This window comes from Triticum urartu, chromosome 6 (genome assembly GCF_003073215.2).
Source record: "Triticum urartu cultivar G1812 chromosome 6, Tu2.1, whole genome shotgun sequence".
In the NCBI taxonomy this organism is placed as follows: domain Eukaryota; kingdom Viridiplantae; phylum Streptophyta; class Magnoliopsida; order Poales; family Poaceae; genus Triticum; species Triticum urartu.
The window spans coordinates 247,457,400-247,471,015 of NC_053027.1; the positions used below are offsets into that span (position 1 = coordinate 247,457,400).

At 47.9% G+C, this 13,616-nt stretch overlaps 1 long non-coding RNA gene across 6 annotated transcripts; it reads left to right on the forward strand.

Annotated features, from left to right (window-relative positions):
• The first annotated feature begins 219 nt into the window (after positions 1 to 219).
• On the forward strand, positions 220 to 3,609 carry LOC125512934. 6 transcript variants are annotated; one of them, XR_007285612.1, is made up of 5 exons: positions 221 to 606; positions 674 to 748; positions 914 to 2,663; positions 2,756 to 2,881; positions 3,210 to 3,609. It is a non-coding gene; the product is annotated as an uncharacterized LOC125512934 (long non-coding RNA). The 6 variants fall into 6 exon arrangements; XR_007285613.1 differs by having other exon boundaries at positions 225 to 606; positions 674 to 1,026; positions 2,630 to 2,663; positions 2,756 to 2,943; XR_007285611.1 differs by having other exon boundaries at positions 226 to 606; positions 674 to 1,026; positions 2,630 to 2,663.
• Positions 3,610 to 13,616: the final 10,007 nt, after the last annotated feature.

Consider the following 13,616-nt stretch of genomic DNA (forward strand, 5'->3'; position numbering starts at 1 on the left):
TACCGGTAGCACTTGTTTGGAAACCCACGCTACTTATAAATACCAGTAGTGCTTGGTACAAAATGCGTTGCTTGTATTACTTAGCAGTAACGTGGGTTTTTTTGGGCAGCGCTACTAGTAAGTGTGCCACACCACTCCCCCAGGTTAAGACATAGTAGCAGCTTGGGTGATCAACCCAGCGCTGCTGCTAAAGACATGGTTGTAGCACCTGGTTTGCAAAACGTGCTACTATCACCCATGCTACAAAAAATCCACCCAAGATCCATATCCAGATCCCCTCCACCCCGGCCTCCCTTCCACCCCCTCTCTCTCTCCCACGCGACTCCCCTCACCGCTGCCGTCTTCGGCTCCAGCCGCGATTCCGGCAAGTTCCGGCAGCGCGCAACACACCGTCGAGACCTCCTCGCTCCGGCGCTTCCTCCTCTCCGGGCAGATTAGCTTGCTTAATCGCAACCCCACCCCCGTGGCTAGGGTTGGGTTGCAGGAGGGGCCTTCTTCCTCACCGGCCGGCTCGAGCTGGCCAGATCCACGGCGTCGTGCCCCTCCATGACCTCAAACCCTCAGGATACACAGGCGCTCGCAACCATGGAATGGATGGATCCATGGGTACGAATCCCTCTTCTCTCACTTCTCCCTCCCTCCCTCTCTGACCCACCACCGTCTCCATGACCAGGACTAGGCCGACGCCATGGAAGGGAATGAAGGGCCACCAACAGCAACTCCCTCTGGTCTTCTCCCACCATGGAAGGTATCACCCATGCTTGTCCACGCTCATCCATGCCACATTCCAAGCATTGCTGCAACTTACATCTTCAGACCAGACACAATTCTCAAGCTTTTGTTCCTTCTTCGGGAAACTGCACATTCATCTCCAGCTTGTTGATACTAACTCGATAATGTTGCTATCCTCAAGCATACATGGAAGCCACCGCCACTACTCCGACCCTACTGCCAACGCCCCATGGAGACTCTGCTCTCTCTCGTGTCCTGCCTGTGTGTCCTGACCATCAAACCAATTACCCCGAGGTGTTGCTTCTTTTCACTAGTGCAGCAGCTTGTGTGCGTGTGCGTCTAGTATGAGCGAGATTCGACAGCACAAGATGAGCTCTTGTAGCGATGATTGATTCTCTATTGTTCACACAAGTCCATGCCAATTTTGTCTTGTCTTGACACTTTACTTTCGGTTTTGCAATAGGGAAGACATTGATTTGATTTGGGGGGAGGTGACGTACACCAAATAGAAATTCAGAGTTGTAGATGTTCATGAGAAGATGTCATTGCTGACCTTAGTCAATTTTAATTTGTTCCCGAGACTAGCAATCAAGTAAAATCCCTTCATTACAAACTAATTGAAGTTCAATACAAAAAAATCAATTGAAGTTCTAACATTGTGCTAAGTCAACCTTCTTCAAGTTTGACCAAGTATATAAAAACTATTTCAACATCTACAACACCAATTTATTTTCATCATAACATTGATCCCGTGTTAATTATCCCCATATATGTGTCCGATGGCAAGTTGCGGTCATGTACATGCTAGCTATTCGCGAGCTTAGACTGCGCTTATTGGTCGGCATTCCCTAAAAAAATTGGTGTTTTCTTCGTACATCGCTTCGTTTGGTGTTTGCTTCTATAAATTTGAAATTGAAGAAATTCAAATCTGGGTTAGTAAGTCTTGGGAGGATGTCTTGCTACATGCTCTAGATTCAGTCCAATACTGGTTGTACAGTTAGCTTCCCTCGAAATACATGATTCGTATTGCGTTAATAATCTGGAGCTAGTTGTATTTTTAATTCACTAGCCTTTTACTTATACATGAGAGAAGTGAGAAGCTAAGTCAATAGGAGCTAAACTCAACCCTTGGCTTGTTACGTGAGCTCAAACTAGTGACTAGTGAGTGTTTCATGTAGTGAACTTGATTTTCTGGTGTTTTTGTAACATCCATGTAAGGTGCATAGCAGCCCTATTTTGTGCTAGATCCTTTGTTTAACCAAATCAGTTAGGGATGATAGCCCATTCATGAGCAATATTGCGAGATGTTGGTTGCCTTTTAGAGAAAATCTGGAGCGTGGGGTGACTCTAGCAATAAACTGAACTTGGTTCAGTTAAAACCTACACTCTCAAATTTGGACAGCAAGCTTATATCTGAAAAAAGAGTTAGCTAGTCTCATAATTTTGAGTTGGCCCCTTTACATAAGTTTTAATAAAGATCCAAGGTTTCTTTAGAGTATTTATTTGTGTCGTTTGGATGTACGGTTTGATAGCAGCCATCAGTTTAGTTTACTGTCCTGAAATATATGTTCCTGGGTACAGTATTTTGATATGGGAGATTAGGACCTGTTAGAAGTGGTATTAAAATAAAGTTACAACATGGATATTTTAGAGGCTGTTCTGTAGACACTTAAACACATATCATTTGTCAGGTTTGGTTTGGTATATTAAATCCTACGAAATTATCAATGTGGGTTGTACTATGTTGGACAAAATTTTATGTTTGGACTTGGGTGAATGTAACCAGACTTATACTCTCAGATTTTGTTATGGTTGATGGTGTGAGGACTTATAATGTGATAAAGTATATACTTTGTTGCAAAACCAAAATCAGTGAAATATATTGCCTTTTTTGCAGCTGATGACATCTCCTGGAATCTTTACTCCATAAAGTAAGGATATAGATAACATCATATGTTCAGAGTTCAGTTCTTTTCTTATCTGAAACTAACATATTTTACAATGGGCGTGATGGATGTTGCAGGTTCATTGATGACAGCCAAGGTTTCATGCTCCGAAGTGACTAGATCTTTCTCCATGTTGTCGACTCACCCAGAGTCCTTAATCATGAGGAGATGGGACACGTCGATTGTTAGAGTACACTTGACAGGTGCATTTTGTGAAATTCTGGCGTGAAGATTGATAGCATGCTTGCCTGCTTGTTCTTTTCAGGTCAAATAAATGTTCCTTTTCTTGTTGAATTCAAAGTAGCTAGAGGAGATCAAGTGGAAAGGCTGTTGATTGTCCCAAAGTTCTTGGACCATTTAGTTTGAATAGCCAGTTAGGAATTAAGCATATATTTTTGGCATGAGCCCCTTTAAATTGCTAGATGAGAAAGAATCTTAACTTAATGGGTCTTGTGAATTGGAATATACCATTTAGTTGAAATGATGCAATTTGCGTACTAACAAGTTTTCACTTTCTTGACATGGGCGCAGGGGTGATCAACACTGACTAGCACGGCCGGTGGGTGCTATGCTCATCAAGTACTCGGAGGAAGACTTCTCGGTGAAGCCGGCGGCCATGTCCCGTAGATGATTGTCCAGGTGATTTCAACGCCGGAGGTCGCCGAGGTGCAGGACCTCAACGCCACCGTCCGGGGGGAGGGAGGATTCGTGTCCACCGGCGTCTAAGCTCCGAGCCTTGGTAGATACATCCAGGGAAGTGGTCTGTTTAGGTTGGTAATGGAACACCAAGGAAGGTACCCACCTTTTGTAACACCCACGATGCGGCTATATCTCCCACAAGTCGGAGCATGACTTAGAGGCATAACCGCATAGTAGGCATGTCACAAGAGGGGTAATCTTTACACATCCCATGTATTTAATAAGAAAGGGATAAATAGTCGGCTTACAATCGCCACCTCACACAATACATAAATATAGCGTTACATCATCCAGAATACAAACAAGGTCCGACTACGGAACCAAATAAAGAAAGACAACCCCTAATGCTAGATCCCCGATCGCCCCGACTGGGCTCCACTACTGATCAACTGGAAACAATACAACACGACGAACACGATCTTCATCGAGCTCCTCCTTGAGCTCGGGTGCATCACCTGCACGGTTATCATCGGCACCTGCAACTGTTTGAAGTAATCTGTGAGTCACGGGGACTCAGCAATCTCACACCCGCGAGATCAAGACTATTTAAGCTTATGGGTAGGAAAGGGTAGTAAGGTGGAGCTGAAGCAAGCACTAAGCATACATGGTGGCTAACTTACGCAAATAAGAGCGAGAAGAGAAGCAACGCAACGGTCATGAACTAGAAGTGATCAAGAAGTGATCCTGAAACTACTTACATTCAAGCATAACACAAGAACCGTGTTCACTTCCCGGACTCCGCCGAAAAGAGATCATCACGGCTACACACGCGGTTGATGCATTTTAATTAAGTTAAGTGTCAAGTTTTCTACAACTGGATATTAACAAATTCCCATCTGCCCATAACCGCGGGCACGACTTTCAAAAGTTCAAAACCCTACAGGGGTGTCCCAACTTAGCCCATCACAAGCTCTCACGGTCAACGAAGGATATTCCTTCTCCCAGGAAGACCCGATCAGACTCGGAATCCCGGTTACAAGACATTTCGACAATGGTAAAACAAGACCAGCAAAGCCACCCGATGTGCCGACATCTCGATAGGAGCTGCACATATCTCGTTCTCAGGGCAACACCGGATGAGACATCCTACGAGTAAAACCAAACCTCAAGTTTGCCCGAGGTGGCCCCGCATTCTACTCAGTTCAGACCAACACTTAGAGAAGCACTAGGCCGGGGGGGTTAAAATAAAGATGACCCTTGAGTCTGTAGAACCCAAGGGAAGGTGCTAGGTTGTTAGTGCAAATGTAAAACCAAGGTTGGGCTTTGCTGGAGGAGTTTTATTCAAGGCCAACTGTCAAGGGGTTCCCATTATAACCCAACTGCGTAAGGAACACAAAATTAAGGAACATAACACCGATATAACGGAAACTAGGGCGGCAAGAGTGGAACAAAACACCAAGCATAAGGCCGAGCCTTCCGTCCTTTACCAAGTGTATAGATGCATTAATTAAATAAGACATATTGTGATATCCCAACATAACCATGTTCCAACATGGAACAAACTTCATCTTCACCTACAACTAATAACGCTATAAGAGGGGCTGAGCAAAGCGGTAACATAGCCAAACAACGGTTTGCTAGGACAAGGTGGGTTAGAGGCTTGACATGGAAATATGGGAGGCATGATATAGCAAGTGCTAGGTATCACAGCATAGAAAAAGAGCGAGCAACTAGCAAGCAAAGATAGAAGTGATTTCGAGGGTATGTTCATCTTGCCTGCAAAGTTCTCCGAGAAGACAAAAGCTTGATCCTCGTAAGCGTACTCAACGGGTTCCTCGATCACGTACTCGTCTCCCAGCTCTACCCAAATCAAGAACACAAGCAAAGGAAACCACAATCAACCACGGTGCAATGCGCAAGCAACATGATGCAAAACATGGCATGATATGCGGGATGTGCTATGCAATGCATATGCGTGCTTCGGAAGGAAAAGATTGAACCAGGACTCAACTTGTCAAACCAAGTGCGCCGGTAGAAAGATGAGTTGATTTCGGTCGAAATCGATATAAAGATCACCGGAATCGGATGCATGGTTTGCAAATGGCAAGCAAAACAAGAATGGCATGATTCTGCGATAAACAACACGATGCCATCTATAATGCAACAAGAAACTAATCTACTGCACTCCAACATAGCAACGAAGTATATGGCAGTGATCTACTCAAGATGCTTGACAAAAGATGAACATTGAGCTATGGCTAAATCACACAAGAGCGGGTTCAAACAAGCATGGCAAAAGTGCAAAAAATAACAGCATCAAAGACTTAGTGAAAATAACATGCCAGGAATTAACATCAAGAAGCAAAATTTAGAGCAAGATAACAACATGCTACAGGATCAGATCATAGCAATAGAAGGCATGGCATGAATCTACTCAAAGCATATAACAAAAGTCCCTTACTGACCATAAGCCAAACGGTATTAGAAGATATGATGGCACCCATGTAAACATAGCATGTTTCGTTAACAGATTCCGACTTAGCAGAAAACTGGACATGGCAAAAACAGAGTTACGAAGGCATGTTTGGAAGCTCGATGCACTCAACACAAGGCATTGCATGACAAACTAAGCATACTACCAGCAAGAAGACAAGTTCATGAAACCAAACAAAGTAATAACAAGCTCATAGCATGCATGGATCAACTACAACAACCTTGGCAAAAATTGATTAACACGTAAACAATCTGCCAGGAACATTTTATAGCAAAAGTAGAGAAAGATTGAGTCATGCTAGGGTACTCCATAAATGCAAACAGGGACATGGATGGATAGAGCATGACCATATCGCAAAATCATCCTTACTGAACATACTCAAAAGAGGCATGGATCTCTCTATAGAAACATGAATACATGGCATAAAAATAACAGCAGACAAAGACTTAGTGAAATTCTAAGTCCTTGAAATTAGCAATATCACGAGAGCTACATTGCATGCTTGTGCTAGTCACCAAATTGATCACAAAAATACATGGCATACACCCCTGTAAAGATGGCATTGCATAGCCCAAAACACATGTAGAGCTCATGACCATATGCAGCACACAATAATCATGGCAAAAATGACAAATGCTCATAAACTAATAAGAATCAGGAACTAACATTATGAAGCACTCTTTCAACAGAAATTAGGGCATCAAGATGGACTCAAACAAGCATGGCACAATGGAACGAAGTGAAGAGCACATCATGATGAACATTTTGATATATGGCACGCACAAAACGGAGCTACGGATGAGGAGATATGGCATGATGAACATAGCTAGAAAATATCACAGATCTGGGACTTAGAGAAAAATTCAACCTCCGGGAAAACTGGATGACGAGAAGCGGGACGAGGGGATCCGGGACGCGGGGAGGTGTTTGGTTTGTCTCCTGGTGGATTTGGTCCACTCCGGCCGGATCTCGCCGGAGACTTGACGACGACGGCGGCGGAGGCGCGAAGAAGGCGAAGGACAGTGCGGGGCGGCGCCATGGGAGGAGCTCCTGCGGCGGCTGCTCGCCGGTGCCGCTGCCGGAGGCGAGGAGGCGAGGCCGGAGCAACGGCGGGGTCGAGCCAGCGAAGTCCGGCGATGCTCCAGCGCGGGCGGAGCCGGCGAAGTCCGGCGATGCTCCAGCGCGGGCGGAGCCGGCTGACGGGCGACGCGGTGGCTCGGGCACCCGAGCGGTGCGGGCGGCGATGAACGGGCCCGACGCGGCTCGGGCGGGCCGGAGATGGGCCTGGCGGGCCCACGCGGCGATGTGGTCACAGCGGGGACATGTGGCGGCCTGGGAGTGGTGGAGAGAGGCAGCGGCGCTGATGTGTCGGCCTCTCAATGGCCGGAGCGATGTGGCGGCGGGGGTGGACGCGTCCGGCGCGGACGGAAATGTCAGGCGGCGCGTAAGGAGTTGGATCTAGGGTTAGACTGCGCGAAATTCGGGGGGGGGGAGACACAAATATATAGGTAGAGGGAGCTAGGTGAGTTCAAATGGAGTGCGGTTTTCGGCCACGCGATCGTGATCGAACGACCGAGAGGATGGAGGGGGTTTGGATGGGTTATTGGGCCACTTTGAAGGGGTGTTGGGCTGCAACACACACGAGGCCTTTATAGTTCCCCGGTTAACCGTTGGAGTATCAAACGGACTCCAAATGGTACGAAACTTGACAGGCGGTCTACCGGTGGTATACCAAGGCCGCTTGGAAAATCTCGGTCCATTCCAAGAAAGTTTAATACCCGTACATGAAAAGAGACGAAAGAGGGCGCAGGAGGACATAGGAGTGTCGGAATGCAAAACGGACAACGGGGAAAATGCTCGGATGCATGAGACGAACACATATGCAAATGCGATGCACATGATGACATGATATGAAATGCAAGACATGCAAACAAATGACAAGGCCACAACAACGAATAACTGGAAGACACCTGGCGCAACGGTCTCGGGGCGTTACACCTTTCAATGATGGTTGTGTGTGTCTGATGTTAAATGGAATCTTCAGAATGTTATGTAACGTTGGTTTCGTTTGCACTGGACGTATTGCCATCCATAAATACTACATCTAACTTTTATTTTTTTAATTCCTAAATTGTTAGTAGTAGCATGGGAAATAAGTGAGCACTACTAGTAGTTAGGTTAGTAGTAGCATCGGAAATAAGTGAGCACTACTAGTAGTTAGGTTAGTAGTAGCGCGGGTGCACCAGCGCTACTAGTAATCATTTAGCTGTATCATGATAGTAGTAGCGCGGGTAGCCGCACTACTAGTGGGTAGTTTTCCAGCGCTACTACTAGCCTTTTTCCTAGTAGTGATTCTATAGCCATTCACTATCTTTGTGGAATAAGTCTATTTTTATCATTAGGATCAACAGTAATACCTCCTTTCTTTGGGACACAATGAACAAGACTTACCCATCTACTATCAGCCATGGGATAGATTATACCTACTTCCAGAAGTTTTAGTATTTCAGTTCTTACCAGTTCCTTCATCTTACGATTCAATCGTCATTGGTGATCAACAACAGGTTTAGCATCAGGTTCCATATTAATCTTGTGCTGACATAGAGTGGGACTAATGCCCTTAAGATCATCAAGAGTATATATATATCCAATAGCAGCACACACTACAAAAAGAAGACACATCCGTGACATTTTGGGCTGAACAATTTTTTTTTCTGTCATGCTAATGACACTTCTATGACGATAATTGTGACAAAACCCGGTATCATCATAGATGTGGTGGGATTCTACTTCTATGACAAAAAATCATGACAGAAAATGGGATTTTCGTCCTGGGTGGGCCGGAGACGTAGCTGCATGACGTTCTTTAGGCCGTCCATGACGGAAAAAATCATGGTAGAGGCGAGGGCGAGGAAAACATCGGGGAATTCTCGGTTACGGTGGGTGGTCAGGGGGCGAGGGATGCGCGTTTCTCTCGTACACGTACGCGCATGGGTGTGAGGCGTTGGGCTCTAACTGAACCCGAGCTAGGCATTGGCCTGCTGAACCCTAGCAACTGCACTGCAGGCTACGTGTTACTAAACCCTAGCGATCGATCCCTGGCTATTAACCAAACCAGATTGAGTGATTCCTTCAGTACTGTTGCTAACTAAAGCCAATCGAACCTGCTGCCACCTTCCATTGATGAACAGTGAGCGTTATTAGGGGTGGATGAATAGTTCCCGGTGGGGGTTGGATGAACAGGACCCCGTGGTAGTAGAGGTCGTTGCCGCTGGACGAACATAACCCCTATCGAGCCGATTGGGGTGGATGAACATGACCCCATGGAGGGTTGGATGAACAGAACGACCCCGTGGAGGGCTGGTGGAACAGTAGCCGTTGGAGGGCTGGATGAACAGTAGCCCGTGGAGGGGTGGTTGAACAGGACCCCGTGGAGAGGGCTGGTTGAATAGTAGCCGGTGGAGGAGCGGTGGAGGTTGGATGAATAGGAGCCCGTGGATGAATAGTGGTTTGTGGAGGCGTGAGGGGAGACGCCGTGGATAAACAATGGCAGGTGGAGGCTGGAGGAGGTCAACGGTTGATGAACAGTAGCCTGTGGAGGCTCGAGGAGGTCAACGGTGGAGATGAATAGTAGCCTGTGGAGTCCCGTTTTGCTGTACGCCACACCCCTCCCGATCAACAGGACCCCGTTTCGACCATAGGAGGTCCAGAGAAGTCCATTTCCTCCGTTTTGCGGTACACCAAACCCATCCCTATGAATAGGCTCCCGTTTCGACCGTGGCCAGTCGAACAGAAGGCCCTTTCCTCTGTTCTGTGGTATGCCAGGCCTCATTTCGATCGGATGTTCTGTCCAAGCCGGTTGGCTCCCGATGAACACGACGTATTCCGTTGCCTCACGATGAACACGGCGCATTCCGTTGCCACCTGATGAACACGACGCAGTTTCTTCATTCCGGCCCAGCAGGTTGGCTTCCGATGAACAGGACACCGTCGCTGCCTCTCCATGTACACGAGTCCTGGCCTTACGTATGTGTGAGTAGGCGTTCGAGACCCCGCCCGTATGTATGTACATGGCCGTATTTACTTTCTTGCACCCTGGCTGTACGTATGTGTACATGATATTAACGGGACTGCGTGACATGCTATGTGCACACAGACAGACCGATCGACCGGTTTGTACACAGACAACACTGCGTATGCTTTGACCGGGTGGGTCCCAGCTGTCAGGGAGGATAAGGACGTACTTCCTTGCGTGCGAAGATGTAGCTGGTGGGTCCCAGAAGTCAGGGGAAAACATTTTTTTCGTGAAATGCGGTGGCCCGTCCGGTGGGTCCCTGCTATCTGGTGGAGGAATCATTATTTTGCGCGTAATAAGGTTGCACTTCGTTGCTGTGGTCGTGGACCCAACTGTCAGCCTCTCCATGTATTATCCTCTTCCGATGGAAGATGTTCCTTGACCATGTTGACCATGCCATGCCGAGAGCACCAGGGCGGTTTATGGCGGTGAGGCCTAGGAAGGGGACGACGCGGAGCCGGGGAAGACGCGGCAGTAGATGCCCGTGCGGATAGGAGTACGAGGGTTCACTAGTTCAGCTGTGGCGTGAGGCCGTCATCGCCGCAGAATAACAGGGGGTGTGGGTGATTAGAGGGATTGCCTGGCGAGCGGTGGGAGTAGTAGGGGACGGTAAAGCATCCGCGGCAGCACAGCCGACCACAGGAGGCAGGAGCATGCGACACGACCGACGCTGGTTTGGGCGGCTGGAGCAAGAAGACCAGAGGTAGAAGAAGCACCATGGCTCTTGGATGGACATCGTACGGTCACTCGTGCTAGAATCATTCATATTAATTAAGTTGACAAAGCCCTCCATCCCCGTCAACTTAGTAGGTCCACAAGTTAGCCTCCCACTTGGTGGGTCCCAGCTACCAGGGAGAGTATTCATTTTTGTGTGTGTAATAAGGAGGTAGTTCCTTGCGTGCGAAGATATAGCTGGTGGGTCTGAGCTGTCAGCGGGGGGGGGGGGGGGGGGGACGTTTTTTCATGAAATATAGAGGCCCTTCCAGTGGGTCCCAGCTGTCAGGTGGGGGAATCATTATTTAGCGCGTAATAAGGAGGCATTTCCTTGTGTGCGGCCCTGGACCTAGCTGACAGCCTCTCCTTGTACATTCCACGTACGATGGATGTCACTCATTGACCACATTGACCATGCTACGCCGAGAGCACAAGGGAGGTGGACGACGGCGAGGCCTAGGAAGCGAACTACACTGTGCCGGGGAAGACTCGGCAGTGGTTGCCCACTCGGTTGTGAGTACGAGGGTTTACTGGTTCGGCTGTCATCGCCAGCAAATAATAGTAGGTGTGGGTGAGTACAGGAATGGCCTGGCCAGAGATGGAGTAGGGTGGGGCGATGCGGTCTGTGCGGCAGCATAGCCCGCCATGGGAGGCGGGAGCAGGCAGTCCCACCACCGCTGGTTTGGGCGGCTGGAGCACGAAGATCAGATATTGAAGAAGCAGCACAACCGTTGGATTAACATCCAACGGTCACTGCTGCTAGAATCGTTTGTGCACTAAGTTGACAAAGCCTTTCGTACATGTCAACGTAGTAGACCCACAAGTTAGCCTCCTAATCTGTCCCAAACAGCATACAGCCTGAAATTTCTAGCCAGATTTAAATTAATTTAAAAACTAAACATACCTTAATTTAAATTCAATAAAACTTTACCCGCACAAAAACAATGAAATTTAAAATATCAAAATCCGAAAGAAAAAAGTATTTTGGAACTAATTGCCTGTTTGTTGTATTCTTTCATTTTACAACCCATCTATTATTACTTATATCCGATTTCTTATTACTTATAGCCCATTTTCTGGTCAAGCCTGAATGCATCCCTCCTCATCTTGAAAGATTTCCGGCACAACAGGGCGTAGAAAAGAAAGTAGGCCTACACTTGTTATTCTGCAAAAAACAAAATAGCTGGGCTTGCTATTTTAAGAAAGGAAAAAAACTAGGCTGGTCATGTGGTAAACATATTAAATAAAAGCCTGGCTAGACGGGCAACAGCTCCCGCACAACCCAGTTGATACCTTTCTCCGTCTCGAAAAATCAAAATTACTACGCGCTGCTGGGTCCCTACTGTCATCCTCACCATGTACAATCATCTCCTTATTCCTCTCAGTTGTTGACCATGTTGACAACACCAGAGGGAGGTGCCGCGGCGAGCGAACCAAGGCGGAGGATGATGGTGAGGCCTCAGACGGGAACGAATAGGAGCCGGGAAGATGCGCATAGTTTTAGGGTGCGATGTGGCCACGATGCGTGCGCGGCAGCACAGCCAGCCATGTGAGGCAGGAGCAGGCAGTCCCGCTAGTGCCAGTTTTGTTGTGATCTACGGTAGCGTGCATCGACTGCAAATTAAAATTTCCTACGCGCAGAACAACCAAGAACATGCTACGGGAGATGGATCCCAGTTAACCCCGATGGCGGATAACCGACCGGTAGGGGTAGATCGTGTCACGACCTCATCGATCCCAATCAACAGAAAACATAGCCACATTGACCCCCATGTGCAGTTGATCTCATCAACCGTGCACACAGCCAATCTTATCAATGACAATAGATCTCATCTATTGCCTCCACATATCTAATATGCATACGATCTGAATCCAAATCCTATAGTAGTGGCTCTGATACCACTGTTGTGATCTACAGTAGGGTGCATCGACTGCAAATTAAAATTTCTTACGCGTAGAACAACCAAGAACATGCTACGGGAGATGGATCATAGTTCGTTAGCACTAGACGCGCAGTGCCGTGCAGCGAAAGAAGAGTTGGGGCAGCGGGTCCGCGTGGATCGTCTCCTCCTCGTCCGATCTCCCTTGTACAACCAGTGGTCGGTTGCCACGTATAGGTTTGCCGGAGCGGCGCAAGTGCACCGCCTCTAACGGTATCCGCGCGTGCAGGAGGAACGTCGTGCTGCGGACTGCTAGGTCCTATCACACAACCGGCGGCGAGTGGAGATGTCTATTCGCAACACATGCAAACCCTAGTGACAGCGCCGAAGCGATCATCCTTGATTGTGCCGCACCTCCACTATATATATAGGCGTCCATCGCAGGCTCAACACTTGGGCCTCGCACGGATCCTAAAGCCCATAAGTCTACTCGGCCTCAATCCGAATACAGTTCGGATCACATCCGACCAGTGTCCTCGGATCCGACCTCGTAGGTTCCTTCCCTTAAGCGCGCAACCCTTAGGTTGAAGTCGGTTTGGTCGCAGTTCGGATCACCTCCGAACTGCACAGTTGGTAGCGGCTTCTAGCAAGGCATGCCGAACACCAAGCAGACTATGAAACTGGTTAGCGAATCTGTACATCACACTTCCATTCCTTTTGCCACACGATATATGTTGTCAAGCTCAAGGCGAGTGTGTCATCCTTGTGCTAGCCCGACCTCTTTCTCATTCCAGTGATGCCGACCACAAACCCGATTATCTCATAATCCCTGTCGCATGGCCATGCTTATCCTGGTCGGATCACACGAGGGGCCCAGAGTATATCTCTCCTGATCGGAGGGGCAAATCCCATCTTGCTCGACCACGTGTCACAACATGGTTCTGGACAAACCCGAAACCTACCTTTATAACTACCCAGTTACAGAGTAGCGTTTGGTCGGCCCAAAGCAGGTCTGTCACCATCACGAGTACATGCGTCAGCTCAGGTCTTAGCACATAGAACATATGTTGTACTAGAGAATCACAGATGACATATCGCTGCGTCTCATAGTTGGGTCTGTCCGACTCGGACCTTAT